At 44.1% G+C, this 27,839-nt stretch overlaps 1 protein-coding gene across 4 annotated transcripts in view; it reads left to right on the top strand.

The window, feature by feature from the left end:
• Positions 1–10,077: 10,077 nt before the first annotated feature.
• NR1H4 (nuclear receptor subfamily 1 group H member 4) overlaps positions 10,078–27,839 on the top strand; it is a 131,610-nt gene continuing 113,848 nt past the window's right edge. The window contains exons 1-2 of one of the 4 annotated variants that reach the window (XM_075600687.1): positions 10,078–10,330; positions 12,608–12,716. The gene's annotated coding sequence lies outside the window, so the exon portion shown is untranslated. The remainder of the gene's footprint in view (positions 10,331–12,607; positions 12,717–27,839) is intronic. The other 3 variants (XM_075600685.1, XM_075600684.1, XM_075600686.1) reach the window with 3 other exon arrangements.

Below are 27,839 nucleotides of genomic sequence, written 5' to 3'. Positions count from 1 at the left end.
GGGGTCCCTGGAGATAACAACTAAGGAGAAAAAGACCCCTATGGTGGGAGCACTCAGCGACTGGTGATACTGATAACTAATGGGCTTGATAGAGACAATAAGTCCAATAGTAACATGTAATGATGAATAACTTAAAATCAATTTTAATCGGAGAAATCCTCAAATAAAATAAAGTTAAGTGGATAACCCTCAGTGTGAGGTGATCCTGAACAAATGGCGAAAATTAAAATGGAGATAGGGGGTAGGGATTAATAGTCCTATTGGAATAATAGGTGCTCCCTGAACAGCTTCACTATCCAAGGTAAGTATACATATGTACAGTGATAGGATCTGCTGATAATCCCAAAAGTAAATGGGATATTGAGTGTGTAAGTAGTAACGCTAATATTCCCTTAAAGCTGCAGTTCAGTCTTTTTTTTTTTATTATTTATTTTTTTACTTTAATAGTTTCATGTGTGCAATCTCTAATTAGCTAAAGAACTGTATAGCTGCAGGTCAATTCGTTCTCCATGTATTGATAGGCGGAATTTGGTGACATAATTAGTGAAGGGATCTGTTTTTCTTCTGCTTCTGTCTCTCAGTGGAAGCTCATGAATATTTATGAGCACTCCTGCACTGACATGTGCTAGAAGGAGGGCAGGGCTGACAAAGGGCTGTGCCAGGGCTTGTGACAGGACATGAAGGGGCAGTGCCTTAGCAAATGGCTGTTAAAATAGAATACAAGAAAATTGGTCTTTCAAAGTTGTTGTTTTTTAAAACAGAAAATGCTAAAAGTATTTTTTCTTACTACAGAACTGATTTATTAAAAAAAACACACATGCAGGATATTGACTGAACTGCAGCTTTAAAACTTAGGCTGCAGACCGTAAATAAAGTCTAACATCAACACACACAGCAAATAGAAGTATACTGTAAGTGACTCAGAAGTCAGACAGGATTGTCCAGACCATTCATACTGCACACATGATATCTAATTGTAAAGGATCCTAGAGCTGAGTAAAATCTCTAAATCCAGAGCTGCGAGTCAGACAGATTGGCAGGCTAGTAATGTCTGCCAAGGTGTCAGATGACAACGTCTTGTGCCCGGAGCCCTCTCTGGTGCTAATGGTATAGGATTAGTAATTTGAATCAAATATACTCCTTTGCAAGAAATACGAGCCTGTATATACACTGAACAGATGAAATAGTGAAAGCATGAATAGCAGACAGCACATAAACACTGCGTGACTGGACAATGTAGCAGACTGGTTGTGTCTGCAACAATGTCTCAAACTGCCACGTCTTACACTGTGCTGACACTTGATACAAAGTGGATCGTTTGCCCCTGGAGACAAACCTCATTATTTTCAGCTCTGGGGACCCTTGGTTGACTTCAATTGGACTTTCTGTGTGATAGCCCCGAATTGGCACATTATAGAAAAAAGGGTTCAGGTGGCAAAACATTTTTTTACCAAACAGGTGTCTTAAGTTACAACCTGTGATGCTCATGTCCTCCTCTAGCGTCTACTACAACCCCTCACAATATCGCTCACTGGCACAAGGCGAGCGAACGTAATGCAAAGCAATACAGTATCCCAATGATAGATTTCGTGTCATTTTAGGGGCAACACTCTAGTTTGTAAAGCTTGATAAATATAGCCCATATACAGTATCTGCACAATCTTTTGTCAAAGCTGAATTTGTCAGCGTTAAATCTGTTGAAGCAGGGAGTGGCAAAGGTTTTATTTATTCTGGCTAATTATCTATTTACTTTTACAGAGGATGCAAGAACTGGATACAAATAAAGCAATATCTTGTAAATGAATAAACATGTACACTATTGTCGCACAACAATAAAATTGTAATACACTTGCGTTATACTTCTGGGAATGGAACAATCAGATTTGACCGTTCTCAAACATTTACTACTTGGCTCTCTGAGAAGTCTCTCTCTAAGGGGCCTATTCACTAAACTTCGATAAGTGACTTAATGCTCGTTAAGTGCATTAAGTGATTTTGCATGTGTAGCACAAAGCTTCGATAACATGGCAAAATCGCTTGAAAATGGCTTGATAACAAGTGTTACCACTCATGCTATAACAAGCCGTGTGGTAGCTGGAAAAATGCCCAAATTTGCATATTTTGCCAGTAACTGCTATTCACAAAACCCGAATATGCAAAGCGCAGGTTAAACGCACGCATGTCTTTCTCGCTATCTAAAGGGTGGCGAGATCGAAATTGCGATTTGCATCTGACGAAGTTTATTTCATTTTTACTGCATAGGATTGAATCTCGGGGTCTCCGGAGCTGACCTGCAATAATTTCAGCTCCGACGTCCCCCGGATTAAATTCTAGTTAATAAAAATAAAATGACAGCCCAGCTTCATTACCTTGGTAGCTACCGCTAAGGTAATGAAGGGGTTAAATAGCAAGAACTGCTTTGTTGGTGCTAGAGGGGTGGGTGAAGCTTGTAGTTGCCCCAGGGTGGGCGGTGAGGCCTCCCGGGAGGGTTGCAGTAGGAGTTAACCGCTAAAGTAATGAAAGAGTTAACCCCTCCCGCAATGCCTAAATACCCACGCCGGGGCAACTACCCCCTTCACCCACCCCCTCTACCAACAACACGACAAAGGAATGGGTAAAAGTGCTATTAGCCAAAGATGGCTAATAGCGATTTTGCCCATTCCAATAACCATTACAGTGCAAAAGAATAAAATACATTACTATAATATATACATTACTATAAAACAAAACTCTAACAATTTAATCCATTGATTGTCACTGTGGTAATCTACTGTATGCCCTCAACGGGTCACCGACTGCTACATTGGCAAGCAATGGCCACCCATATTTACTAACTGGTGCTAGTCCACAAGTCATCTTTTGGCTACACTCATGTCTGGTTTCCCTGGTGCGGTGAATATCTACAACTGGTTAGGATGTATGTACCCCAAGATTTAGTTTCCTTTTAATCTGCAGCAATATTACAAAGAAACAGAACATGATGTATCACCAACTATGTATGGGTATATCAAAGTAATTATACCTATAAGTGTGTTATATTTTTCCATTTAGTTTCCGTAACTGTTACAATTAGTGTCGCCAGACATCCAGTATATATGGGATTCTCCCTTATTTTATTGACTTGTCCCATTGTTTCAGAAAGCTCTGTTGGGATGCATAATTGTCCCGTGCCTTGACGTGAAATGTCTGAACTTAAAATCAGTCATAAAAAACATAATTGATTTCTACTTGAGTATAATAGTTGCCTTTTCCTGATAGATGTTGCGTAGTTAAATTATTAAAATAATAATGTTAGGACACTGCTTGGTCATCTCATAATATGTGACACCCTCCCCTACAGGCATTACTCAGTGTGCATCTTTCCCCGAATCGGCAACAGCAGAGATGATAAAAACCAAAGAATATAGCGTATATAGAATATATATAGAATATAACATTCAGCTCGAAGCATTTGCAAAGCATTCACACTCGTTACGACGTCACACTTTCATACTGGATTTCGGTGCCCCGTATTGTATAAACTTAAATGTGGCAACCCTAGTTACAATTCAACTCTGAAAATATCTTTAGTGTGAATATTATGCTTGTTTATTCTCCACTTCTGTCCTCCAGTACCCTCTCCTCTTACACAATGCCCTACAGAGCCTTATAAATCACAGGAGTGTGGTAGACCCCTTTGTAAGACTTGGTGTAGTCTTTGTAAGACCTGGTGTAAGTGTGAACAGATTGGAAGGCAGTACATGTATTACATATACTGTACATTACAGCATACAGACATTATCATTTTCTGTGCCTCATTTCTGTGTGCCTGTAATTTATATACATGTGGACCTTGAGAAATCATTTTATTTGCAGAATTTGTTCAATAGAGACTCTTACAAGAGTATGAAGTTAATGCAAGAACATGAACTGGGACCAATCATATCAACAAGATGAGATGTGTTATCTCACTTAGATAACCAAGTAATCCCTGTAGATAAGATCTTAGTTTTGAAATCAGATTACATGTTTCAGTCAAATTCAGAAAGCACTAGATTTTTTTAATCATTGATTTGGACTCTGATCACCTTTTTATTTTTATGATGTCGGCAGGAATTCCATCATTATAATGAAATATTGTTTTTTATTGAAACTGTTTTTTAAAGGCTACAATGATAAAAAAAAAAGCTAGGGAGAAAAAAGGCAAAATATTAGAGAAATACAATTTAACTAAGGAGGGCAATGCTGTGGGAGGGGGGTGCACCCATTCAAGCCCATTCCCATATGTAAAGTACAACAGTGGTCCTTCCCGGCTCCTGTGCCACAAAGCTCCCATCAACTGGAGTGAAATGAATGTCCAACAAGGGATACTGAAGGCAGCTCACAGCAGGAGAGGAAAAGGCAGCATCTACCACCTTATTTTATTTAGTGGGTCAGTATATTTTAATGCAGACATTTTGTGTGTATTTTTTGTACAGGGGTAGGCCTTCTTTTATGGAGCTCTGCTACACAGTATTCAGAAAGCATTGTCACGCTGTTTCATATTTGAATTGTTGATTCCATTATTTTACTACACATTTGATATATTAGGTAGGTTTGTAGTTTTTGGATGGGACGCCTCCTGTGGTATATTTGAATGGCTAGGGTTTGGATCGCTGATGTTTTCTGACATCACAACGTCATGTGACCCCGTGGCATCATTTAACGCCGCATTGCCATGACGATGTGTCGCCAGAAGCCGCAGGAGACCAAGTAAGTGAGTTACAGAGTCCTCGCGTGTGCTCACCTGGCATTTAATTTATATGCTTTGGGGAAGAACGCGAGGCCTCTGTAAGCTCCTCGCCCCTGCAGAAAATCTTGCGCCCCCCCAGTTTGCGCACCCCTGTACTACAGTACTGTATGTAACTACTATCTAACTATATGTAGCCATACCTGGCTTGGCTACTAAGCTACCCTGCCTGACATGTAAGTCCTGGTATCAGTGCAGGCTGTCTTAGGTCCAATCCATAGCGCTTCACAGTAGTAATACACGTGGTAATCATATAAATATCAAAAAATCATATAAATAACAAATACCAAATTTCTTCCCCAACAACACCGGCGGAACCTCTGAGCTTTTGTAAACCAGCAGGTACCAGCACTATACACCTGGTAGCAGGGCAAATCTACCAGAGGGTGGGGGAAACACTGCTACATATATAACATCAGAATTCATACAGCTTGAGCATTCGTTTTAAAGATAAAACATGAAAAAGGCAGAGGGATGTCCAAGGTGCTAATCCAGGGTTTGAATGAGGTGTTCATTATTAGGTGGAGATATGGTCTTATATGGTTGTACAGTGATTATCATGTATTTTAATTATAATGTTTAATACATTTTTTATTTATTTTTTATACATTGGAGTGCTGAGAATTCTTTACATTTTATGAGTTTTTTTAAGATGTTCTAAAGGATGTGAAGGAAACAAAACATCCTATACTACGAAGTACAGAAGCAGAAGACTTACTTACTTACTCCAGAGCTGTGGCACAAAATGCAGAATGCCGCTGCTCCAGCGAAGGTGAAAGCCGTGGGCAGTTACTGGCGGCCCATTCTCTTCTATCTGTGCCCCAGCAGCCAGGTGATGTCCAAGTGGCAGAGGGGAAAATAAGTCTGGCTTCATCTGTATGTGACTAAGGGTAAAGCCCCACTTCACAGCGCTTCACCGAGATCTGCGGTCTGTAGGTAGCTTCTTTTAGGCACGGGGGGGTGGGGTGGGGGGCAAAATGGGTGTGGTGGGGTGGCACTGGAGCACAACATGTTTATAACATTACAAGCTGAATAAATCACGGAAAACCACTGGAGTGCGACGCCTGGTAAAGGTGGTTTGTCAACATGTGTAAGGCAGTCCTGTAAATATAATCATAATACAGTTCTTTTTGTTAATATAATCGGAATACAGTTCTATGTATTTTAGTTTAATACAATAGAAAGTGTATAGCTTGCAACAATTATACCAGAACTCTGAACAGAATTTTTTTACAAGTGTATGCATTTTTTAAGATCATCGAATAGACTAACTCGTGAAAGTTTGTTACACAGGTTTTGATACAAAATAGTGCTGCCGGCGATCTCCCCTCTTCATTGGCTCCCTGGCGCACCATGTGACGCGTCGCCGCACGGGAACACAATCCAGTTGTATGCCCTGCTGGCTGATGCGTCACAGTATGCAGTGAGCCAGGAAGCGAGGAGTCACCGGGGACAACTAGGGAGGAGGTAAGGGGCTGGTGAGAGGCGCGCACGGCTGTGTGCACCACCAACTGCAGCAGGGACCTAGCCTAAGACATATGAGGACTTAAAGGCTTGTGTAGTGTAGGACCTGCATTAATGTGGTTATACCTTGGCGTTGCTATGCAGGCTTATGACGCTTTGGCCAAAGGGTTAACAAAATAACCAAGTATTTATTATTATTATTATTATTGAAGTATTTTACTTTATACTTTTTACCATATATGTTTTGTCAATGGGATGTAGCATTGGGCACCCCCTGTCTCTTGTTATATACAATTGCCACGCTCAGTAGCTCTCTTGTTGACATAAATATATATTCATGATGTGGTGGGTGTGGGAGTTTGAGCTAGCTGGGAATGTGTGTTAATCGACTTAAAGGCTTGTCCACAAATTATATTTAAAAAGAACTTGATGTTATTCCATACATGTGTAGCCCCGGTCTCTTTTTGGTCCCAGAGACCCCCCTCCTTGCGTGCCGAGCGGTCGCGGTTGCCGCCGGAGGCAGCGACGGACCCGCCGGCACGGCGAGAAGGTGGGGGCCGGAGCAGGGAGCGCTCTGAGTCCTCGGAGCCTCGGCGGCGCACCCGGCTAGCGGGGGCCGCCATGACAGGTTGCACGAGCGTGCGCGTTGGTCGCGCATGCGCAGTAAGGTGTGGGGGTTGCGGCTGCCATTAGGGAGTTGCGCATGCGCAGGAGAATTGCGCATGCAGCCCCAATGCTATAGAGGCCTCTGCGGGACTACAACTCCCATGAGGCTTAGGGCCAAGCACCCCAGGTGTCCCCAAGTGGCCAATGAGAGGCCAGGATTCCCTAGAGCAGGGATTGATACTTTTCACAGGCTGAGGGCAACGTCAGTTGGAGCTGGGAGCAGGAAGGAGAAGGCAGGGTGTAGGGAGCAAGTGGCTCCTACACCAGGTAAGGTATCCCCAGGGCCCAGGCAGGCCCCAATCCCCTATTAGGGTAGTGGGTAGGTACTGAGGGAGGGCCCCTAAGGTAGGGACCCTGCCCTTAGGTGCGTGTGTGGAGTGCAGTCTTGTCAGTGTCACGGCTGTCAGTGCTGTGAGTGCTGATAAGAAGGCACAGTGTGTGTGCAGTGTAGCTGCAGGTACCAGTGTGAGTGCAGTGCGGTTGCTGCATGTACAGTGTGAGTGCAGTGCGGTTGCTGCAGGTACAGTGTGAGTGCAGTGGGTTGCTGCAGGTACTCGGGAGAAGCTAGTGAGAGGGGATCCGGGAGGTGAAGGGAGAGGTAGTGTGGGTGCAGGGGGTCAAGGACCCGCCTGCATAGGACAGTTCTTCCCCGCAGGCCCCTAGGAGTATTCCCTGAAGTCACCGTAGGTTGCTGTGCTGCAGGGACGCCCTATAGCAGGCCTGCACAACATACGGCCCGCGGGCCGCATGCGGCCCGCCCGGCCTCTCTGTGCGGCCCGCGATGAGATTTAAAAAAAAACAACTTTAAAAAAAAATAAAAAATGGCGGCGATTCCCCGCGGTCCCGGGGGTGATGTGAGGTGCATTGAGGTGAGGTGCAGGGGAGGTGCAGGGGAGGTGAGGTGCAGGAAGGGTGATGTGAGGTGCAGGGGGTGATTGGAGGTGCAGGGGGGGGTGATTGGAGGTGCAGGGGGGGGGTGATTGGAGGTGCAGGGGGGGGGTGATTGAAGGTGCAGGGGGGGTGATTGGAGGTGCAGGGGGGGGTGATTGGAGGTGCAGGGGGGGGTGATTGGAGGTGCAGAGCGGGGGTGATTGGAGGTGCAGGGGGGGGTGATTGGAGGTGCAGGGGGGGTGATTGGAGGTGCAGGGGTGGGGGTGATTGGAGTTGCAGGGGGGGTGATTGGAGTTGCAGGGGGGTGATTGGAGGTGCAGGGGGGGTGATTGGAGGTGCAGGGGGGTCATTTGAGGTGCGGGGGGGGTCATTGGAGGTGCAGGGGGGGTCATTGGAGGTGAAGGGGGGTCATTGGAGGTGCAGGGGGGGTCATTGGAGGTGCAGGGGGGTCATTGGAGGTGCAGGGGGGGTCATTGAAGGTGCAGGGGGGGTCATTGGAGGTGCAGGGGAGGGTGATTGGAGGTGCAGGGGGGATGATTGGAGTTGCAAGGGGGGAGAGTGATGTGAGGTGCAGGGGGGGAGAGTGATGTGAGGTGCAGGGGGGAGAGTGATGGGAGGTGCAGGGGGGAGAGTGATGGGAGGTGCAAGGGGGGAGAGTGATGTGAGGTGCAGGGGGGGAGAGTGATGTGAGGTGCAGGGGGGAGAGTGATGTGAGGTGCAGGGGGGAGAGTGATGTGAGGTGCAGGGGGGAGAGTGATGTGAGGTGCAGGGTTATTGTGTGTTTGTGGAGAGGGAGTATTATGTGTGTGGGTGAGGGGGAGAGATGGGGGTATGAGAGATAGATGGGGAGTATCGCAAAGGTTGATAGTGAGGGGTTCTGGGGGAGATACGAGGATGATGATGAGAGGTGCTGGAGGAGAGATGATGATGATGATGATTTTACCCGTGCGGCCCAATTTTTTTTTCCTTGGAGCATTTCGGCCCTTCTCGCTTTACGAGTTGTGCAGGCCTGCCATATAGGATAGGAGCATCACCCTTACTGAGTACCAGTTAGGGACAAAGCGCAGAGTTGCGGCGGTTGCAGTCATCTGGGACCAGACGGCTGGACACCGTGACATCTGGAGGCCACGTGTCGGATCGACAGACCCTTTGCGAAGTTGTTACCGGTCACCGCCGTGACCGGAAGGTATTATTTACATCAAGTGCACCAACATCGGTCAACAGGCGCTGATCCCGCCTTAGGCGTAACTCTTTAGGGACACTAAGCGAGTGGCTAAAGAACTGAACCTATACCAATACATTACCGTACACGGACACGGCGTGGAGCACGCGGTAGCGGGACAGAGACGGTACTCAATAGGAGCGTGGCTGAGCCACTACCGTTATAAGGACAATACCAGTTATCAGGGTGTTAGGCATTGCTACTAAGGTTATGTGTTAGGTTATGTGTTATGAGAATTGATATGATAAAGTGATAAGGTTATTTCTGTTGCGTTATAGTAAAGTTGGTTGCATCATATATGTGTGTGTGTATGTTTATTGCCCAGGGGAATCTCACATCACTGGGATCCTGGGTAAGTGGAGGCGCTGCACTATAAGTGTTACCCCAGGCTCCCAGCTAGCGGAGGCTCAGATCTCCTGGAGCCACAGGTGCGTGCAGTTACCCGTAGTCCCTTTGGGAGCGTCAGAAAAAGGGCTACACATGTATCATCACTATCTGTAAAAGAAAATGTCTCCAGGACCAATGCATTTACTGCAACCAAAAAATATACAGTAGCATAACGAAAAAACGAAATTAGAGGCAGAAGGAGAGGCTAAAAATAATAACACTGTCTGAAGCAGGGGAGCCTGGTTCAAACTCCGGTGACCTTGGGCAAGTCACTTGATCTCCCTGTGCCTCAGGCACCAAGACGCGATTGTAAGATCTACGGGCAAGGACTCATTGTGCCTGCAAAATTATATGTACAGTGCTGTGTACATGTCAGTGCTATATAGGGAGAAATTATTATTATTCATGTGACTGCATTCCTCAACCGTTTGCAGGTGTTGATCCAAGTCAAATTGGGTTGCCCCCTTCTGAGGAACACAAAAAGCATATAACACATCAGATACTCCAGGTAAATACATTTAAACCAAAATAGGTTTACATTTATAGCAAGGCACCATTGTTAAATCTACGTATATATTGAGTATAAAAATGTGAACATAAAATTTTTTGGCAGGCAACTGAGGATTGGATTGTGTCTTGTAATTCAGTAATCCAGCCTGGGACCGCCATTGCTTGTGAGTATTCTACAATTCCAAATCTGTGTTTAGATAACGTACAGACAGCAGTTAATGAGTAAGCCACGGCTCTGCTGGACACAGAGAGAGAATGGGCTTGTGAATAAGCCAGGAATCTTATCCCCGCACGCTTTCTCAACGGCAGAAAACAAAAAAACAATGTTACAAGCAGAAGACGTAACATGGGAGTATTTATGACTGCATGAAGACCTTCTAAACGTGCTGTAAAAAAGAAACAGAAGAAGACATTCTTGGTGTGTAAGTAAAGTGACATTATATATTTGCGCAGAAATGTTTATTCGGGGGAGATGATTATCATATTCTAGTTCTTGCTAAAGTTCTCTGCCTTCAAAAATACAAAATGAAAAAAGGGAAAGGTGCCCTTAATGTATGAAAAAAGAATGCTGACCTGGGGCATAGATCATAGAAGTATGCGGCACATATAGAAGTATGCGGCACATACAGAAGTAAAAAAGAAAGCACTCATGTGAACTTGTACAAAAAAAAAAGTTGTTTTAAGAACGTCTTTACTTCTATTAAAATATACAAAAACAGATTTGCATCCTTGGAGGAACTTTTTGTCAATAGATCCATGTTTAATTAAATAGATTTAAACTATAATACATATGATAAGCCCATATTGTTTTGTATGGAACATCTACTATTTAGTTTTGCACACGCGTATGTATGTGTGTATATATATATATATATATATATATATATATATATATATATATATATATATATATATATGCATACAGTTATATTTGCATATATAGAGAGAGAGAGAGATGTATATCTATATATAGATATAGATATACATACATACACACGTGTGTGTATTTGTACTTATATGTATATAATGTGACATTATGAAACTTTTGATAGGGTGACACAAAATGTCCTGTGTATTTATGTATTTATGCATGCCTGTGTTTGTATATATATCTCCTTGCCGGTCTTGAATGAGGATTTACATTATTATTGTGGTTTCTTAATGACAAAGTGATTGACTTAGTCATAGTTATTTAGTTTTTTTCTTACATTCCTATGAAATACTTTTACTTTTTCACCCACAGTGTGTATTTCAATAAACAATCTGTAAATAAGTTGTGATATGAATGCACAATATGAAACTAAGTTTCCACGATGTGTGCATATTTTTGTAAAATGTATAAAATGAATCATATGCTTTTATTCAATCTTTCTCTGTACTATTGTATTCAAAGCATGAACATTATGTGCACACGCCAATAACTGATATTTGAATGGACTTGAATATAAAATGTATTTAAGTATTTCATATTACTGAAAAATATGTAACTACTCAGGGTTTATTGAGAGTTTCTTTAGTCTGTGCATGTCTGTTCATTTTGTACAGCATATGAATTACAATACATAACAATTATTTCCATGTGACACTAAACTGAAATACTGAAATGTGTTTGGTAAACTTTGTTCCACTACATGACATTAGGCAGCAATGTATGCTCAAGACCAACCTTGAACTTCACCTCACATTTCAATACTATTACCTTTATTGAACAATAAATATGTCTTTGCTAGTCTCTTTTTCATTCACAGGGCTGAGCATACTACACCTATTTAAGGCTGGTTAGACAAATCTACAGAGAACAAAACATTTTGCCACGTGCACATACAGAATGTCGCCTTGTCACGGAGCCCTAATCCTTCAACTTTGTCAAAATGAGAGGCACTTTGTAATGAGTGGTTATTGGAGGAGTTAGGAGAGGAGAGAGTCAGCACTATATTATAAGGAGATGTATCAAAAGTTGCGTCTGCATCTTTGGTAGTTTTCCTCTCTCTTTGTGCCAGAAAGATCCGCCAGGTTTAGTTGGCATTAGCTTCTGCAGCAATGATATCTGCGCCAAATGTAAGAAGACTTGAAAAATTCATATATATGTTGCTCCTCCCAAATTGACGCAGATGCTCCGGCGACACTTTGTGTTTGATACATATCCCCCCTTGTATCAGAAAGAATGTTCTCAGTTGTTTCCTACTTTTTTCACATAATATCTAGCCCATCTAAGGGCTCGTCAATAAAGAATTAATAGATTTTTCTAATTTTCCTCATCTCACATCTAACTGATATGGTACATCACGGCTTGAAAAACAAACAAACATAAGCACCGCAATAACAAATGCAATTATGAGCACCAAGAAAAGTCAGTAGTTTCATGTCACTCAGCTGCTAAAGAGTGGACTATATTTCCAACAGTGACAGCAGTATTAGAGATCAGAGAAGTACTTATGGTACAATCAGAAGACTGTGCCATCTCCAGTAGATGCAATACAATTTAATACCCAGCGCGTTTTACCACATCCGGCCACATAGGGTGGAAGCTTAAGCATTCTCGTTTCACTTTTCACTAGCACTGGGTCAGGTTATGATTAAAGAGAGGAGGAAGATAAGCAAAAGTACAAAGTAAGCTTGTTCAAGAGATGGGTAAACATTTCGAAACCATCCTGTGCATACAAATAACATTCAGTTGCAAATTTGGTTTTCGTTGCCAGGAAAATTATACGGGTAAAACGTTGCTTATGCGCGGAAAATCAGAGTGCGGATTTCAGAATATTCCCAGCCACAGGGATTGGATTTTCTTGACCGAGACATTTTGTGGAGGTGAGTGTTCGAGGGATATGGGACTAAGAGATGGAGATGATCATGTGCAACTGTGGCAACAATGATGAACAACTATTTTTAGATGTACAGTATTATGTATGTATCAGGACACATCCTCCTAAAACAAGAAGGAACCAGCACTTCAGAGGTCTTCATACAAAAAAAGAAATTTTAATCGACACAGATCGATGATTCGATCAATTACACTGACCTTTGTCTTGGCAAAGGTCAGTGTATTTGACCGAAGCATCGATCTGTGTGGATTAAAATGTCTTCTTTTGCATGAAGACCTCTGAAGTGCTGGTTTCTTCTTGTTTTAGGAGGATGTGTCCTATATTATAGGTCTCCCCATCGGGGGATGATCGCTGTGCCCCCGAGGCAGTTACATATATCCAGTGAGGGCACCTCATTTCCTTCTTATGTATGTATCAAACATAATTATATATTATAAGTGAGTGTCATATTACTTTTACACTTACTATGTTAATTACGTTTTAGAAGGAGCCTAGTTTACAGTGTTGGATTTTTATAGTTGTCATTCAAACAGCTATCTTTCTCACCCCTCTATCATCTTCATATGTTATGTGCAGTAAAACGAAAATACCAGATGCTGGATAGAGAAACAAATCTCAATATTGTTAGTTGAGCCAAACAGGGAGTAGATACAGCTGGAGTGCATACAAAAGCTTGCACTTTCACCCAATGTATACCAGTACAAGTGAGGCTTACATTTCTCATTGGCTTCAATATAGCTGTAACCTACGTCAAATACTTATCTGAAAGTGCCAGAGTAATAGTCACTAGTGTTTGTTTTAATCTGGTAGCGATACCTGCAGTCAATTATTTTGTATTGCATTTAAAGCAGCAATCCCATCCAAAAATGAAACTGAACAGAAGTTGGGATGAGAAACTGAAGTAGTAACGTAGGCCTAGATTGACTAAAGTGTGTGAAACGTCAGCCAATATCGCAACCGGTGAAAAATAAAATAAATATCGCATTTTTCACTGTCATCGATATAGTCCTAAAATCGGCATGATAATAAAAATATTTCGCATATAAATGGAGAAATTGTCCACAGCAATAAAAAATGTTATTTAGTCCATCAAAAAATACAAAAGATTAAAAATTGGGTGGTTTCCGGCCAACATTGCCCTTTGTCATGGTCCTTAAGCACATATCAGTAAAACTGTTTTATATCGTTGTTGGGACTGGGTGGACTTACTTGCTTTTGTGTTTTGGCACAAAAATAGGCCAATACTTCTGAGGTGCCGGAAGCCAAAAATGGTAAAACAGTGTGCAACGTGCCTCAGCGCGTGACTGTATGATACTGGGTCAAACCAACTACGGTGTCTCAAACAGGCCCTAATGCTCATGCCAAGCTCTTCAGGGTAACTATTGCTAGGGACGCTTTCGTCAGTATACTACAAAAGGTACAGTGTCCCGGATTAGGCCTTTAATTAATGTCCCACGTCTAAGGACAACTGCAATTTTGCGAGTATAATGGTGTTTTCTAGTATGCATTAAAAACTATTTTCGACATACTACACTTAGAAGATCTTTCTGGCACTTTTGTAAACATGTGCTGAAAGTTTGCACTCTTTTTAAACTTTCGTTACCCAATAAAGGTATCATTTTAGCCAGGTTCTTTTATTTTTTTATTATTACAAAAGCCTTCTTTTCTGTCTACTCTGAAGGTAAACACTGCTCCATCTTCTATCTGTTGCAAAACACTTTGGCAGAATATTATTTAACCCCCTGTGATGCCTGAGGCTACCAATATATTGTAAAATAATGCCTTCAGACACCAGAGGGGTTACCATACAAAATAAACACCCTACAAATAAGCCCAAATAGCATCCATATTCCATATGTGAAAATATGAACTACTTAGTAGCTCAAGTGAACATCTAGTCATGGGCTGACCATCACTAGCTGCTCAGGTGGGCTAGCTACTAAGGGCTTGCTTGCTGTTAGAATTATTTCACCTATTCCTTGTTCATAAAGACTCCAATACTTCACAACATTGTTGTTCAGTAGACAAAGTTATAGTTTATTCTTACAGTGTTGCTTACAGATGAAAGTTCCATCAATGATGACAACGTGCTCTTTCTCTCAGATGGTAATCATAGAACAAAGAGAGAGAGAAACTTTTGTCTCTCACATTGCAGCGTAGATATTTCTTGCAGAGAGTGGTCTTGGGAAGAGAAAGCTGATCAGGAGACAACTGTATTTATTGATCACTAACTCCGCCCCCTTTCTCCTTGTGGTTTTCCTGTAACAAAGAACTCTAGCCACTTCAGCTTAGATTAGGCCTGAAATGCGATATCTAAGACAGCCTCCAACATCTGTTATGCATTAAACCTTTAACCTTAAATTCATCTCTTTTGGCTACATATGAAATCCAAACCTTAATACATATTATCATTCAATTGTCTTGATATAAGTTCTCCTTCATGCATTTTAATATAATAAACGGATTTCTAACACTTGCGGAAGACATCTTCCCAATATATTGAATAGGGTTAGGATTAGCCACAGAACCTGAAGTCAAGTTTAGTCTATATCATGAAAAGAAGCCGGTATGATGCAGTGTAATTCCCCAGTGGTAAAGGATTGGAAGCTTTGAGTGTTGATTTAGGTTGTACATTCTTTCAACAATAGTGAAGAAACAAGGAGGCACAGGCACATGTGTAACCAGATATGATTGGGTTAAACCAATTGATGAATAGAAATGGTAACATTCATGAACTAAGTGGAAGATTTTAATTAAAAAGGGGGAAGGAATTATTCACATATTTAATGACGTCTATGTATCAACACAAGGAGACTTATATAAGAACAGTCTCCTATATCTGGTGCAGAACGACAGACTTGCGCCTCTTCAGATTTGAAGCACTTCGGTGCATGTACTTCGGTACATATTTTTCTGTGTCCCTCTTCAGATTTGGCAGATTCGTTGGTGCAAGTAAGAGGCAAATAATGTCTCACAGAGAGATGCATAATGTGATACATCTCATTATAATATGAGCATCATGTAACTTGTCCCCAACTCCTTCTACTGACACGCCAATTGCAAACTGGGGCAGATGGGCATATTACAGGGTCGGCTTGATGGTGGTACCATCTGTGTCATTGCACCGAGCCCCGCGCTTACAGAGGCCCCGCGCTCTTTCCCACAACTGATTGGTGGGAGAGAGCACGGGCCTCTTACCTTCTCCGGCATGTCCTCCCGCTCCTTCATCTCCGGCATCTTTTCCTTGTGACGACGTATCACCATGACAATGCAACGTCAAATGTCATCACGACAACGTGACATAGCTGAAGGAGGTGCGGAGCAAGAGGAGATGCCGGAGATGGTAAGAGGCACTGCACGCTCCCCCGGCACGAACCCCACCAAACTCCCAGCCGGCCCTGATAAAGAAGGTATAGTTTTGCTCCAAAATTTACTTGATAAATAGACCCATACTGTATATGTTTTACACTGTTTTCCACTTTGTTGCCAGAGAAATCGGCTTCTCTTTCAACGAGTGGGATAATATTCTGTCGGTGTTTCTTTATAGGATGAAAAATCATCAACTGTAAATGCACTATAATGCTGAAAACTAAATATATGGTTTATATTCTAAGTGTCAGGTAGTGACTAGTGGTTACCTTTTGTCTGCTTTACATATTTAAAACAATCTAGTAACCAAACCATATAATTCATTTTATTGCAATCATTCAAACTAAATAATGTTTTTCCAAGACGTCTTACATTTGAAAAACATAATGAAATATTTCCGCCTTTGTGTGTTCTGCAGCCAGTTCCTGCTAATTGGCAATTTGTGTTAACAAAAAAAAAGCCTAATCTTAAAACTTGTGATTCAATGTCACAAAGAAAAGTAAACATGGGATAACGATGGCTACAAAAGTCTTGAGTTTTCTTTGGAATTCAAGTTAAAATAAATATGATGATGAGGAATGAATGATTATATTAATGAATTCAACGTTTTAGGTTAGGAATTAAGATAAGGACAAACATGGGTGCCCATCCAAGATTTTAGCATGGTAACTGACAGAAAAGTAATAATTGTGTCACGCGCACACGCGCACACGTTAAACATACGTGTGTATGTATATTTTTATAGTGACAACCAAGTACCTAGCGCTTTAAAATTTTTATTTTTTATTTACAAACATTACATTACAAACCACGGAATATAAATGTAGCATTGGGAGAAAGATGCCCCTACTCCGAAGCACTTATAATCTAATCGGAGTGTGGGGCGAGCAACAGAAACAGTAGGAGTAAATATGAGGGCATTGGTTCGAGTGCGTATAGGAGCATACTGTAGTTTGGTAAGTAGTGGTTATACAGAACTATTTAAACACTTTGTTGAACAGATAGGTTTTGAAGTTAGAGAGAGAAGGTGCTTGGTGCACATTGAGAGGGAGGGAGTTCCAGAGGTAGGGTGCAATATATGAGAAGGTTGTAGGTGTGAGAGAGCTGTAGTGACACGGGGGGGGGGGGGGCGGGGGTGGTGGGTAAGACATACTTGAGCAGGGTGTAGAGAGCGATTATTGATATAGAAACAGAATAAATCTGATATCTACAATAGGGAGGGGCAGATGAGAGGAGAGACTTGAGAGATGAATATGTTGTAGTGAATGCTGCTTTTATGGGAGCCAACAGTGATTACTCAGGAGGAGAGAAGCAGTGATATCAAGAGGAAAGTGAGATTATTTTCACAGCAGCATTTAGAATGGACTGAGGATAGAAAGCTGCAAGACAGGGAGCCCAGGTAAGGAAAAGGTTGCAGCAGTCCTGATGGGATATAATGAGGAAATTCATTAAAGCAGAAGGTCAAGCAATACCCTACATGAGTGTTTTTTTTTTTTTTGTTTTTAAATAAATCACTTCTGTACTACGAGAAAAAAACTTGTAGCATTTAAAAAAAAAAAAAAAATGTTTTAAAGACATTTTTAATGTTTCTAATGTACAGTAGGAAGCATTTCCAAACTGACATTTTAGAAGTAGGGACAAAGAAAAGGTTGTATTTGGGCAATTTTACAGAGAAATAAGCGGCAATATTTAGCAATAACATTAAGGTGATGGGAGAACAAAAGGGAAGAATCAAATGTAAAAAAATAAGAATAACTTATTTGATATCTTCTGTAGTGAGATGTTCTACGAGGGTGAAAATGTCTGATATAATTGTTGTAATGCATTGATACATGTACCTTCTAAAGAGCAGTCTTATGCCAAGAAAGTATTTAACTAGTGTAGCGGTCATGTAAAATGGCTACAGTCATCTCTCCTGCTGACAGTAAGGCCTGGTAAGTTGTGGGCATGCCAGCAGTAATTATGGAGGTTTGCCCTCACACCCTGGTGAGGTGTCATATGTCTCATAGGAAGAGACAACATGCTGTGTGTCCACGGTTAGTGACATCAGAGATGTGCCTGTTCCTAGGGGATATAAGGCACAGCACTGTTCCAAAAGTTAGTCTGTGGAGTTCCTGTTGCTGTGCTGCTGTGTTCAGTAAGAGGCAGATGGAGGTCTGCAACATTGTTGCAGTAGTCTGAATGCAGAGCTGTGAGTCTGGCAGCACAAAGCAGACAGAGACAAGCTGCCTGAGAGAACTGTGACCAGGGACCTGGCACAGGGCCGAGATCCCTGCGGGGATAGGGAACCCACCTATTAAGGGAAGGCGTACCTTTCGGAGGGAAGCAGCTGGAAGATGGAGGGCTAAGTACACCCCATTGTGGAGGGCAGCTAGCCCACCTCAAGCAATAAAGATGCTCTTAATCACAAACCCTCTCGTGTACATGTGTGGAGTGAATGTACAGAGAGGAGCACCACGGAGGAGTTCCTCAACAGGACCATCCCCATGCGGACGCAGGGACCCTGATGAGGTGGAGGCGCTGCACTGGAACTAGGTGAGACTCAGCACACTACCTCAGCTGCCTGTCTGGACGGGTCCTCCCCACACACCATCATGCGGGAGACTCAGGAGTCCTGTTGCCAACAGGTGCACCACCAGACACTACCACACTGTAATGGGGGCCGGTTAGACCACAGGGGCCAATGTGAGATTGGGTGGGTCAGGCCGGTTCAGAAATACCGTTACATTTGGAGGCGAGCTGCTGAGATCAGATCTGTCATCAGGACAGGCTCTAGCTAGGCACACTGGGAAACAGGGAGAGCGTCTGCTGCCACTCTGTGCTGCGTAGGGACGGACCTAGGGGCCTGAAAGGAGTGAGGGGTCTGGAGCCGGGCTATAGCTGACCGAGTCACCTTGAGGCAGTGCTAGTTAGTAGGACGCCAGAAGGGATAGCCTGTAACTTGGTCAGGAATCCTGGAGAGGGTCTGCGCTAGGCTGACCAAGAGAGGTAGACGCCCCAAGTACTGCATGGCAGAGCCAGAGTACCTAGCCCATTCCAGACACTTACCATAGGGAGCACAGACTGGGAGGAAGGAGTTACAGCAGACACTGAGAGAGTGAGCCTAGCCTGAGGTAGTGCAACATGAGTCCAGCCTAGATCAGGTACATATGTGGTGGTGCATCTGAGCAATCTTTATTGTACTGGTGTGGTGGCTGCCCCGCAGAACGGAGCCCCATGTACGATAATTGGTACGAGAGCGTGACAGCCCAAGGAATGGAGGATCCGCGTGGTGCGGATAGTCCAAAATGGCGGACTGAGGCTAATGGAGAGAGCGCACATGGTGTGTGTGCGTGTAAAGAGGACATGGGACAATTGATGAAGCAGTACTTCAGTCTTTATCAGGAAGACGGAGAGGATCTACCTGGGTTCCTCCTGCGGATTGGAGCCGTCTTACAGGAGATGCGAAAGGGGGATTGTATTAAGGCCACTGAGGTGGAGGTGTACTTTTGTGATCGAATTCTGAGAGGAGCGTCACCTGACCATCCTGTCGTGGCTAGGATGCTGTGCTCCTGGATACGGGGTGATCCCCTGTCCTTAGGGAGGCTAGTGGATGAGATAGAGGAATATGAAGTTGCAGCTGCTGTGAATATGGATTGCAGAGCGAGCCAAAATGGCGGTTCCCGCTACCCGGGGAGACCGCGTGGGCCAGTTGCAGAAAATGCTGCAAATGCAAAACTTGCAGAAAGTTGTCCGGGATTGGCGCCAAAAGAAAAATTCCACCCTGCGGGGAGGTATGGCGCGAAACCTGAAGCCACGCCCTCCAGGACTGAAAGAGGTGCGGCCTCAATTAAAGGACATCCAATAAACTTGTGGGACCCTCCCCAAATATTCACCAGGGGGAGGGGTCTCTATCTCTGCCAGCCAAGACCCGAGTTGTCTGAGGGAGGAGCTGGGTGTGAGCTTCCTGTCCCACAGTTGCGAGCTGGTGAACAGGAGAGACCATTGTGCAAAGTGTCTCCCGTAACCAGCACAACAAAGAGCGAGATGGACATTGGGGTATATCCCTATTTATTGCCAGGAGGCTCCCTGGTAGTAAAGGCGGGGGCGGACACAGCCATGCTGACGGCTGAAGCCCCGCGTGCGGCCTGCACCGAACCAGTTGATCCCGGAGAATGGGGATCGCTCCTAATGATCAGAACGGAGCCTGAAGAGAGAGGGGTCTACAACCGCGGTGAGAACCCGGAACCTCACCGTCGGTCCCCTGCGGCAGTGCCACTCCCGAGTCGGAGTTCGGCTCCTCGAAAGAGGAACAAGCGATCCTAACGACGGTGGTGATGCGCCTACCGGCGGACCACTACAGCGGTGCTGGAAAGGAACCGGCACTTACCTGTGTCGCAGCGGAGCGGAGTCTCGTGTCGCCGGTGCAGAACCAACCCGAGAGGCGGAGTCCCACGGCCGTGGTGACTTACAGCGCGGAAGGAGGAGAAGATTCCATCCCGAGCCGACGGAGCGGTGAGATACATCCTTACCCTCCCCAGGCGCCGGTGGTGGCAACGGCGGAGGAAGGCCTAGCCCAGGCCGGAGCAGAGCGAAGAGCAGAACCCTCACTTCCGGCGGCAGATGTCGTTGTGGAGGAAGAGATCCCGCTTGGGGATCCATCGCAAGATGGCGGAGTATCCGGTTCCGGTGATGACGTCACTTCCGGCGGAGGTAGCGGAACGACCAGAGAGAGAACCACAACGCCTCGGCGATCGGGCAGTGCTTCCCGATCACCTGTGTCAACACAGAGCTGGCAGGCTGCGAGGAGAGCTGAGACGGGTGAGGCCCAACCAGCGGCACGTCCGCACAATGATACGGGACTATCCGAAGGCAGAGAGCGGGTCGGAACCCCGCGGATGCCCATTTCCTGTCCCTATGCCCAACCCCATGCCCTAGGTAAAGCCCCTGTCCCTGTCACCTTTTTCCGTGGGTCCACGTCCAGTTTGGGAATGTCGGGAGGGTCCCAGGGAACCGGTGAGGAACGGACTGGGGAGAGACTGAACAGCTATGCCTCTGATGGTGGGTCGAGGGGTGGAGGGCAGTTGGGAAAAGTATCCGAGTCCCGATGGGTACCTAGTGTGGCCGTAGTTAAGTCTCAGGATAGCTCCAAACAAGAGAGGTGGTCTAGGCCTCTTTCATCAAGGACCTCTGGGGTATCTTCTTGGGGGGATACAGAGGAGGGGGACTCACTAGAGTGGGGGTCTGAGGAACGTAAGAAGACCCGATGGTGGGCAGTAGGACAGTTTACACCTGCGCAGAGGGAAAGGGAGCTACAAAAGCGGTGGTTCAAAATTGAGCGCAGGGAAATAGAGCCCATGGATCCTGACATCCTGTCCGATCCAGTAGACCCTGATGAGCCCCTATCATGGGTGTTGCCCGGACGGGCAGGGAATGCTGAGCTAATCCGATGTAGCCGGGCCGAGAGGGCCATTATTGCCAAATACAAGGCGTCCCATGGGTTGGAGTACCCGTATGTCCCTGAACCCCTTATGGAGGGAGAAATTGAGTTTAAGATGGGTTCCACTGGTGAGGATAGGGGATATGGTACTGGTGAGGAGGAAGGATCAAGGGAAGAAGATTGGGATCCTGGCGGGTTACATGAGAAGTGTCGCGCAAAGGGTTACAGCATTGCTGCTTTAAGCCCAGTGGACCATGCTGTGCGCAAGCCACCGTAAGAGGGTATGGTAGTACCAGTAATGGATACTCCATCAGGGAGTAATCCGGGTTGTTATCATCCAAAGTTAGGATGTTTCTGTTACTATGTGTGATGAAGTTATGTACTGTAATGTTGTGACTAATTATGTGTGTTCCATTTTACAGTGCTTCCTGCAGAAAGGTGTTCAAATTTAGGTCCCAGCCGGGGACGGTGGGATTCACCAGGGGGAGAATGTAGCGGTCATGTAAAATGGCTACAGTCATCTCTCCTGCTGACAGTAAGGCCTGGTAAGTTGTGGGCATGCCAGCAGTAATTATGGAGGTTTGCCCTCACACCCTGGTGAGGTGTCATATGTCTCATAGGAAGAGACAACATGCTGTGTGTCCACGGTTAGTGACATCAGAGATGTGCCTGTTCCTAGGGGATATAAGGCACAGCACTGTTCCAAAAGTTAGTCTGTGGAGTTCCTGTTGCTGTGCTGCTGTGTTCAGTAAGAGGCAGATGGAGGTCTGCAACATTGTTGCAGTAGTCTGAATGCAGAGCTGTGAGTCTGGCAGCACAAAGCAGACAGAGACAAGCTGCCTGAGAGAACTGTGACCAGGGACCTGGCACAGGGCCGAGATCCCTGCGGGGATAGGGAACCCACCTATTAAGGGAAGGCGTACCTTTCGGAGGGAAGCAGCTGGAAGATGGAGGGCTAAGTACACCCCATTGTGGAGGGCAGCTAGCCCACCTCAAGCAATAAAGATGCTCTTAATCACAAACCCTCTCGTGTACATGTGTGGAGTGAATGTACAGAGAGGAGCACCACGGAGGAGTTCCTCAACAGGACCATCCCCATGCGGACGCAGGGACCCTGATGAGGTGGAGGCGCTGCACTGGAACTAGGTGAGACTCAGCACACTACCTCAGCTGCCTGTCTGGACGGGTCCTCCCCACACACCATCATGCGGGAGACTCAGGAGTCCTGTTGCCAACAGGTGCACCACCAGACACTACCACACTGTAATGGGGGCCGGTTAGACCACAGGGGCCAATGTGAGATTGGGTGGGTCAGGCCGGTTCAGAAATACCGTTACACTAGTATTAACGGTATGATACTGATTAATATCAGATTATAATACAGAGGTAGAAAACTCTTTCAGGTCAAAATGAGAATTAAAACATGGATGGTTGTGGTTTACTTCAAGTGAAGTAAATATGGCCATAATAGGGACTCCGATGCAGTGCATTGTGCAAATGTTTCACTTAGTTACACACTTTGCACCTGGCTATTGGCGAACTACACAAATACACAAAAATAGAACTTGAAACAGACCCATTTCAGTGTTCTATCAAGTGTACAAATTAAGATAATTGTGCCATAGCGTCACATTTAATGCTGATTTTACTCGCTATAAAAGGAACAGATACATATTTAACAATAATAATGAAAAAAACTGAGGTCTAGATTTGTTATGTGGGTGAGTAGCTATTCCAGTTCTGTTTTTCTAACATGTGCCAGGCTTTATTCATTACAATTGGGATCCCTCTGCCTAATAAAGCTGGAACATGTCTTCCGTCTGGCTGCTGTCCCCATGTATAAGGTCGCAGCTACTTTTGCGAGATTGCTCATACACAATCCTTACCTCCTTGTTTAGTTATTTCAGACAGTATGAGGTTTTGTTTCTATTGATTCCAATACCACTGAACCCTATTAGTTGTATGAAAACATGATCTGATTTAGTGGTTTCCTGTCTGACATGCTCCTTCTCAAACCTTAAAGCTGCAGTTCAATCTCCCGTTTTAAAAAAAAAAAAAAAATTATTTTAAAATGTTTTCTTAATTAATTTTTTTTTTTTTTTACTTCAATAGTTTCATGTGGGCAATCTCTACTTACCTAAAGAACTGCAGAGCTGCCGGTCAATTTGTTCTCCGTCTATTGATCGGCGTAGGTTGGCGACATCTTTAGATATGGGGAATGTAAATGGTTGCTATAGGAACAAGCATGCTTGTTAAAATAGAATACAAGAAAATTGGTCTTTCAAAGTTGTTTTTTAAAACAGAAAATGCTAAAAGTATTTTTTTTACTACAGAACTGATTTATTAAAAAAAACACACATGCAGGATATTGCTTGAACTGCATCTTTAAGTACTTTTTTGCTGGTGCTATGCTGCCCTGCCCTCCCAGGGGGTTATCCATCAAGCTCTGTTATAGGTTAATACAGGGGTGCGCAAACTGGAGGTGCGGCGGTTGTAGAAGCCCTGCACTCTTCCCTGAGGCATTTAAATTAAATGCCGGCGACCGCGCGAGGCGTCTGCAACCTCAACTTACTGGAATTCAGTCGGCTTCTGGTCACGTCGTCATGACAATGAATGGTCATGTGACGCAACGCATCATCATGGTAACGCATGTCAAATGACGCTGTGGGGTCATGTGACCTGCGGCGTCATTTGACGCGGGTCACAGGAGAGAGGGGGGAGTGAGCCCTGGGGCTGGCACAGGGAGGCGCAGCTCCAAAACTTTGCACACCCCTGGGTTAATGCACCTGAATGGGTGTTAACTGCCATTAAGTTGATGGGAGTTCTCCCTCGTTTGGGGAGCTAACCCATATATGTTGGAGCTTAATGAATCTGGGGACTAGAGTTTTCCTGCATGACATTCTGCAGACACCATGATGCTGCTCTCCAACGGGGCTTCGGCAACTTTCTAGCATTCTGCTGATGTTGTATTGACCCTTTTAAAGGCCCCAAATCAGTGAGATTTAGGGATTCTCTAACAAAATGTTTTATTTTATTGGCTAACTGGTATTGTATGCAAACGAGTTGCTAATCCCATGTTTTGTGGGTGCCATTATACACAGTATATGCAGAAAACGTTTAGTATTCTGATGTAAATATCTGGTGACTGCTGTAAGTCCAAGTGTTATGTCAGACTGTGACTATCACATATATGTGTATACCAAATCATATATTGCCTAGTATTACAGTGTTCACAGTGTTGACAGCCGATTACTCTCCTAATGGACTTAAGTTATTTATGGGGAGTGCCAGTAGTGGTAGCTTTGGCACCATATCAAGAACTGTTAGTGTTCGACTGTTGCTTCTGGCTTAAGATGACTCAAACTAGTAGGCATTTATTTATTTATAAAATGTTTTACCAGGAACTAATACATTGAGTGTTACCTCTCGTTTTCAAGTATGTCCTGGGCACAGAGTTATAACAATACATGGTTACACTAAATGAACAGGGTTACACTGTCAATTGACAGACGTTTCGTGGACTGTTAGAGTTGGAAAATTGGTTGCAGGAAATAAAAGGGTTGGAGAGTTTCAGATTGAAATACAACAATTTTAAAGCTGCAGTTCAGGCAATATCCTGCATGTGTGGGTTTTTTTAATAAATCAGTTCTGTAGTAAGAAAAAATACTTTTAGCATTTTCTGTTTAAAAAACAACAACTTTGAAAGACCAATTTTCTTGTATTCTATTTTAACAGCCATTTGCTAAGGCACTGCCCCTTCATATCCTGCCACAAGCCCTGGCACACCCCTCTGTCAGCCCTGCCCTCCCTCTAGTACATGTCAGTGCAGGAGTGCTCATGAATATTCATGAGCTTCCACTGACTGACAGAAGCAAATAAAAACATATGCCAGCTCTAATTATGTCACCAAATTTTGCCTATCAATACATGGAGAACGAATTGACCGGCAGCTATACAGTTCTTTAGGTAATTAGAGATTGCACACATGAAACTATTGAAGTAAAAAAATACATAAAAAAAAAAGACTGAACTGCAGTTTTAACACCAACAAACATCAGTGAACGGCAGCAAACGGCTCACACCCTTTGGCTGTGCACCTTTGGGGCGATGCCGATGTAGACTGAAAGAGCATAGCAGGAGACCAGATTTATTTATTATTTATTTAGAAAATATTTTACCAGGAAGTAATACATTGAGAGTTACCTCTCATTTTCAAGTATGTCCTGGGCACAGAGTAAAAAAAATAATACATGGTTACAAGTACAGTTACATAAATGAACAGGGTATACATTATATACAAGACATTGCATGCACAGTTAAAGAAAATATATATTATGAGCGTATGAAACAGTTACAGACCAGGTTAAAATGTGAGACAGCCTTAGATTTGAAAGAACTTAAACTGGTGGTGGATGCGAGAGTCTCTGGAAGGTTGTTCCAGTTTTGGGGTGCACGGTAGGAGAAGGAGGAACGTCCGGATACTTTGTTGAGCCTTGGGACCATGAACAGTCTTTTGGAGTCTGATCTCAGGTGATAAGTGCTGCAAGTGGTAGGGGTGAGGAGCTTGTTCAGGTAGCTGGGTAGCTTGCCCATTAAGAATTTAAAGGCAAGACAGGAAAGGTGAACTTTGCGCCTAGACTCTAGTGTTGACCAATCTAGTTCTTTGAGCATTTTGCAGTGATGTGTGTTGTAGTTGCATTGGAGAACAAAACGACAAATTGAATTGTAGAGGGTGTCAAGTTTGCTAAGGTGGGTTTGAGGTGCCGAGCCATAGTCAATAATTGGCATTAGCATCTGCTGTGCGATACGCTTTCTGACCAGGAGACTTAGGGAGGATTTGTTCCTGTAAAGTACCCCTAGTTTGGCATAGGTCTTGGTTGTCAGGGTATCAATGTGCATCCCGAATGTTAAGTGGGAGTCAAACCATAAGCCCAGGTATTTAAAACTAGTGACAGGTGTTAGGGTGGTGTTAGCGTTGGTTCTAATCAGGAGCTCAGTCACTGGAAGCTTTACAAATTTAGTCTTGGTCCCAAATACCATTGTTACAGTCTTGTCAGTGTTTAAAAACAGTTTGTTTTGGGAAATCCAGTTTTCGAGTCTCAAAAAGTCAGACTGAAGTATGTGTTGAAGGTCAGAGAGGCTATGGCTGTGTGCATATAGGATTGTGTCATCTGCATACATGTGTATTGAGGCTTCCTTACAAGCTGTGGGAAGATCATTAATGAACAATGAGAAGAGTAGGGGCCCCAGAACAGAGCCTTGCGGGACACCACAGGTGATATCCAGGGGGTTGGAGTTAGAGCCTGAGATGGACACATGTTGGGATCTTCCTGATAGGTAGGACTGAAACCAGTTTAAAGCATGCTTCCCTATTCCAGAGCTCTGGAGTTTGTTAAGCAGGATAGCATGATCAACTGTGTCAAAAGCCTTTGCAAAATCTAGGAATACTGCACCAGTGAGTTGTCCCCGTTCCATTCCACACTGGATTCCATTGCAAACTTTTAGCAGGGTAGTGGAGTGTTTGGGACGAAAGCCAGATTGGAATTGGCTAGGGAAATTTGTCTTGGTATAGAAATCGCTTAATTGGGAGTGGACACATTTTCCATAACTTTGGATAGAATTGGGAGAAGTGAGATTGGCCTGTAGTTTGAGACAGTGTTTTTGTCCCCACTTTTGAAGATTGGGACAACTCTGGCAGTTTTCCAGGTCTTAGGGATATGGCCTGCAGACAGGATAGAGTTGACTATGGACGCAATTGGTTTGGCAATGGCTGGGGCACCAAGTCGTAGGAACCTAGATTGTAGTAAGTCGGGTCCACATTGGCTGCTTAGTTTTAGTTTGAGGAGCGCTTGTATAATCTCCTCTTCAGATACTGGGCCAAATTGAAAATTGTGGGCAGTGTTGGGAGGGGGTGGGACTATAGGGGTACTCCCAGGATGAGATTCAGGTTTGTGGTTTGGGCTGCGTTTTGCTAATAAGTTAGTGGCACACCCCACAAAGTAATCATTAAATGCATTTGCAATGTCAGTGGGGTTTGTCAGAGTAATATCCCCCTTAGTGATATTACTTGGTTGTTGATGGTTAGGAGGCTGGAATATATTGTTGATAACCTTCCAGAAGTTAGCTGGGTTTGATGTATTCTGGTGGAGATTGTCACTATTGGGCTTTTGCATGCCTTGTTTGCCTTGTGCACATGTTCCGCATGCATCTGTAGTGATTGAGATCCTTGGTGGTGCCATTTATTTTGTGGCTTTTCCACAAGGCATCCCTGAACTGGTAGAGTGCTATAAGGTCAGGTGTAACCCATGGAAGGTGGGCCCC

The sequence above is a fragment of the Ascaphus truei genome, chromosome 5, assembly GCF_040206685.1.
Source record: "Ascaphus truei isolate aAscTru1 chromosome 5, aAscTru1.hap1, whole genome shotgun sequence".
Taxonomy (NCBI): Eukaryota; Metazoa; Chordata; class Amphibia; order Anura; family Ascaphidae; genus Ascaphus; species Ascaphus truei.
The sequence above is the reverse complement of the archived record's forward strand: the minus strand, read 5'-3'. Positions and strand labels throughout refer to the sequence as shown.